The sequence below is a fragment of the Hemicordylus capensis genome, chromosome 6, assembly GCF_027244095.1.
Source record: "Hemicordylus capensis ecotype Gifberg chromosome 6, rHemCap1.1.pri, whole genome shotgun sequence".
NCBI lineage: Eukaryota > Metazoa > Chordata > Lepidosauria > Squamata > Cordylidae > Hemicordylus > Hemicordylus capensis.
In genome coordinates this window covers 139,231,560-139,237,559 of record NC_069662.1, presented here as the reverse complement: position 1 = coordinate 139,237,559, position 6,000 = coordinate 139,231,560, and positions in this window count along the sequence as shown.

Here is a 6,000-nt window from a genome sequence, read left to right as displayed (position 1 = left end):
TTTTCAGCAGCCTTTTTTTAAATTTAAAAAATGGCCGCTGCGCATGCTCAAATGGACCCTGCGAAGTCCTATGCCTTGCCAGGCCTCACAGAGGCCTTTTGAACACGTGCGGTGACCTCCAAAATGGCCGCTGCACTGATTTTTGTGGGCCCAAACAGGCCTGAAAATTAGTCCGAGACAGGCTGCAGCAGAGATCTGAGAGGCCAGCGGCGGGAGGGGGAACCTTTGCAGACCCCCCCCCCACGGCCCTTAGGAAGCCCCCCCGAAGGGGCTACAGGTTAATTTTTAATTAATTTTTTTAAAAAATTCCACGAACTGGGGAGGGGCTGGGGGCAGCATAGCACTGGCGCCCCCGCCCCCAGTGGCGCCTAGGGCATGTGCCCTGGCTGCCTGCCCTAGTTTTATCTATGTGTACACAGGGTACATAGTTACATAGGAAGCTGTTTTATACCAAATCAGACCATTAATCCATCTAGCTCAGTAATGTCTTCACTGGCTGGCTCTTCTACTGAGCTATGGTCCTTCCCTCAGGACTATGCTAGATGCACATGTATTTTTACTCTCCAAAGTAATGCAAGTATCTTGGTGGGAAAGCAGAAAACTCAGTATGCCTTCCTGCTCCCATTGCTGATCCCGATTCGGGATCTCCTGTAGATCTTGCTGTGTTTGCAGAATTGAATCCAATATCCTCCAGATTCAACACAAGCAAACCAGAGATGGATTGCCTCACTGGGCTGCTAAGCTAACTCTCTCCCACTGCTAGGATGCATACAATCTGCTTATCTCTATATCATCCTTGATGTTCTGTGGCAACTGTTTCTTGGAAGAGGAATCAGAGGCCTATAGCCCTCATCTGTATTTTTAGGGGTGGAAATTGCTTTTGTTTGTTTGTCTCTGCCTTCTTTCTGTATAAGGAGGCTCCAGCCAGAGGCAGCCTGAGTGACTATTGCTTTGAAGGGGAATCAGGCCTACCTACTGCTGTGTAGACAAAAGGAACCTGGCAGGACTCCCCAGATAAAATGTTTCTCAGGCTCAGTTCCTGATTTCACAGAACAGGGCCAAGTGTTTTGTAGAGTAATCTTGGCTGGGTACAAGATATGCACTGGCACTGCATGGCATTCACACAAAATGAGATCACTGAACATAAGAAAGAATGGGCAGTTTTGCAGCTACCAACAGGTGCATGTAGATCTGGCATGCAAGCAACAGCTGAGGAGCACACATTTCCATCAGAAAATTCACAACAGGATCAGAAAAATTACCGAACTGGGCCAACAATTGGTGAGCTAAAATCCTATCCTGTGACTTCTCAGCTGTGTATCCCAGATAAGTAAGTGAAACACTATTTGAAATTAATCCAGAGGAATGTCTTTGTACTGCTGACTGTTTTTCCATACCTCTAGCCAAATTTCTATGCACCAAGAACCCGGAAACCTAGAGCCAAAAACTTGTTTCCAGTTCAATGTAAGTATAAGCTGTTCTCTGATGAATTTTTATATGCAGCTGCCACGGAAAAATTCCAAAAGAGCAACCCTAACAAAATGTGTTCTTAGATTTCCATCATTTCCATATTGTACCCATTAGGAGTCCATCACAGGTGGCATGATGAGCCATTTATAATCTCTGCTGTTTTTGTTTGAGGAAAATGATGGTTATAGGACCCTCAAAAGAAGCACTGGGTTGTGCAGAAGTCAAGAACTGCATTCATCAGCTCAGGGGTGGATCCATCTTATCTATCTATCTATCTATCTATCTATCTATCTATCTATCTATCTATCTATGTAAACCACTTCGGAAACATTTGTTGAAAAACGGTACATAAATATTTGTTGCTGTTGGGGCGGTCCTTTCATGAGGTATGGGGAGGCAGTCAACTCAGGCAACAGATTAATGGGGCACCAGCAGGGTGTCGCGACATCTTCCCACCATCAGAGCTGCACTTTGGGACTGATCTGACTCTTTCAAGGAGTCCTTCTCACACTCTTTATAAAGCTTGCAAGTAGCACAGGGAGAGAAGAGGAGGCTACTGGCAATCTTCTCTCTTCCCCACCACCCTGTGATGCTTTCAATGCTTGGAGGGATCTGTTTTGGAAGGGGGCTGGTCCCCACCAGGGGCACAGGGCAAGGCAACATATGGCACTTTGCCTCAGGCACCACAGTACCTTGGGCTAGCCCGTTCACCAGCTGCCCCATGTCTCTTAAACTCCTACGCCTTTTCTACCTATATCAACCACACCTAGGCCCCTTCCCATAGTTTCCACCTGCAGTAGGAACTGGCATTCTCCAGGTAACTATTGAAAGCAGTGCTGGAGATGGTAATATCTTGATCTTGTGAGAAATAATTTGGGGGTGGAGGGAGCTCCCCAGAAATTTTTGTTTATTTATTGTTCAATTTTTATACCACCTTTCATAATGCATCTCAAGCTGGTTTACAAAAGTTAAAATACAATAAAATTCTGCAAAAGTTACATTTAAAGCCCTAAATTTACATTAAAAATCCCAAACACCAAGAAACAATTTAAAAGAAACAAACTCAAGGAAGCTGAGAAATAGCTTCAGTCAGAGTTGCAATCCTAGCCTGTGAGTACATCTTCATGAGGAAAGTACGGTTCCTACTGCTTCCATTCCCTGCTTGCTGATTTGTAAGAGGTAGCATTTTGGCAGATTGGTGGCCCCTAAAGTGACCACCTTTTCCTCCTTACAAAAGCTCTGGCACATCAGGCAAAAACTCAATAGGTTCAGATTTCACCATTTTGGAAATGCAGTGTTTACTCATACTTTCCTGTTGACTGGTTCTATGAAAAATCTCTTCTATTTAAAGGGAAAGGGAGTGAATAGGTGCTAAGTGTGGCATGTAAGACAAATTGGAGATAAGAATTGATTTATTTCTGAAAGGAATAACATGAGGTGAGGGGGGAAGCTATATTTTTGCCCTTTGTGGAATTACCTCTTTCATTAGCAATTGCTGTAGCTGCTTCTCATCAGAGTTGGCTTTTCTGTTAGATGAACAAGAAGTTTTCCCCCAAGCTCTAGAGAAGACAGTCTATTATGTGTGGAGAATGGAAAGCTATGGGGACAAAGGAAAGCCCAAAGCTAAATTCTTTCAGGGCACACTCCTGATTAGCTCCAAGTTGTGAAACAAAGGTTGAGTACATATCCTATGTTTCTGTCCTGTTCTTCTATATGGCCTCCCTCTCTGAAGTCTGACCAGTGTGTACATACAGGTAGAATTATTTTCCCTTCAACCTCCTACTGGTCCACCATGATTATTTGTGAGATAATATATGCAATTACACTGCTATGTAATAAAAAGTGAGGTATGTGTTTAGACATTTTGTTCCATGACCTCTTCCACCTTGCTTCCTGTCTAATAAAGATTAGCCTTAACCTGACCAAGATGGGTTTCCATCATCTCTAAATTCTTTCAGGTGATGTTGAATCAAATGCTAATAATGGCACGGAAGAGCCTGCAGGCTACTAGCTCTTAAACTAGAGGTTCCCAACCATTTCAGAGGGATGATGGGCCACACTATACTCGCCTCCAGTACATGGCAGTACCTTGCGATACATTGGAGATGTTGCTCCTCCCTCAGCCCACTGGGCCATGCCTGGAGACCAATTGTAGACTCCACTGCATACTCTCTCTTTCCCTCTCTCTATTTATATTTCCTTGCTATATGCTAGCCTGCTGTTTGCTGTCCTGATTTATTTACAATGGAACTCAACGGGTTTCATAAAACTACAGAGACCAAGCAGTTTCAGTTTTATCATTTTCAGACTTCAATACATTGTGTCAATTAGCTGCATTGCAAAGCATTCTTTTAGCATAGATATTACAGTGTCAGCTGTTAACAAAGGGGGAAATGAGAGCAATAATTTCCACTGTGCATTTCTTTTATATTAAATATTTCTTCCTTTAACTTAAAAAACAACAACACAAAAACATTTCACCAACACAGCATGGTTCCTTTCCAGAAAAATATTGCAATGTGAGAAATTGTTAGGCGTGCTTATCTTGGGATATTTCGACACAATGGCCATGATCCAAAGAGCTCTGTACCTCCTCCCCACCCACACCCACTACTGCAACTCCTTTGCCCCACTTGGCTTTTGAAACGTGGGGAGTTTCAGTAGGAATTTCTAATTATTCACAGCAGCTTTTTATAGTTGCTGCTAGAAGGAAACAGAAATTGTACTGTATATGCACAAGCATCTTCAGACAGAATACCTAAAAGGTTTCTTTTTTTAAAATTGTGGCCTATATCTTTCCTATGCAGCCAGATCTGTGGCAGTTTTGAATTATCCATTGTGCACTGAACTATATAACAAGTCATAAATCAATGACTGCTTACAGGTCACATAAGGAAATCAAGACCTAAGCTGGATCAGCGCAGGTTGTGATCTTCCAAGTGAAACGCAGACCACCAGTTATATCCGGCTGTTTCATGGGACTCAACAAAGCTCCTATTGTTGCTACCTTCCTGGAACCTTTAAAAAATTGTATTAAAGCACCCGACATGACTCATGGACAGCATTGGACTTCGTGGATAAGGATTTTTGCAGGTTTGAACATAGGAAACTGCCATATGCCAAGTCAGACTCTTGGTCCATCTTGCTCAGTATCATCTATACAGACTGACAGGGGCTTCTCCAAGGTTGCAGGCAGGAATCTCTCTCAGCCCTATCTTGGAGATGCCAGGAAGGGAACTTGGAACCACCTGCATGCAAGCATATAGATGCTCTTTCCAGAGCATCTCCATCCCCTGAGTCAATATTTTACAATGTTTACTCATGTAGCCTCCCATTCATATGAAATTAGGGCGGACCCTGCTTACTTCATGCTTGCTACCACAAGAACAGCTTTCCTATGGCCTAGATAAGTTGGTCTATCCACTTTACCACAGTATAGCTTTAAAAAAAGAAAGAAAATTCATAGCTCCACAATGGCACACAAGTATAATTTGTGTCTGTAGCTTGTGTCACTACAACACATGCCTGGGCATTTTCTAAGCACACTTATTTTGTTGCCTAGTCACATTCCATGACATTTAGAAGCCTGTATAGAGTGGGAGAAAATCCTCAGAACTATGAATTCAACAGCACTATCACAGAAAAGTGTTGAACAGGAAGAACTCATTAATTGTACGTCCAGCACTCACAGTTTCCTGTTTCCGTGGTTGGGTAGTAGTCTCCCGAGCTCGGTATACACGATCTTAAAATGGCAAAAATGGGGTTAAATCAGTGTATCCACAGATCGGAGGCAGCCAGAAATGACTGTGGAAGTCATTTCAGGTACCATTTTGTGCATCGGAGCCATTGAATGGCTCATTTTGAAGGAAAAGCAGCACCAAAAAAAGAGATTTTCAGCCACCTTTTAACTCGGGGGAGGGATCCACGGATAAATGAAAGGCATTGGACTATCATAGGGCACTTTATTTGGCCTGTTTTGCCTTTTGATGGGCAATTTTGGGTAGTGCAGGAACCTTACCCCCAATTCCCATAGCTGTAATGCTCCATTATGTGTGGATTTGCTATCTGTGCTTCCCTGTGGAACAGAACCCCCATGAATAATGGGGTTCTCCTGTGAGGAGCAGCAATGATGTCTGTGGGAAGCATCTTTGGCAGCAGGAGGAGAAACGGGTCCACTTGGTCAAGTTCTGGGTTCTAGAGGAGACTGGACTACTTACTTCACTTTTCTCATTGTTATCAGTCACTTTTTACATCAAACATAATACAAATTCTGCATGACTTGAATTTTTGAACTGCACAAAGTTTTTTTGGCACACTTTGTGGGGTGGGGGCAGAAGCATACTACACATTATGTATCTGGTTGTGCTTAAAAACAACAACCCTGGCCAGTCTTTTTGAATTCAAGGCCACATTGGCTGACTGGCTATAATTCACAAGCTGTTAAAAACATAAAATGTGATTTTTAAAAAACAACTTTAGTGTTGTTTGTCTGCCTTCACAATGACATTAACCTGCAATAATGCTACTACA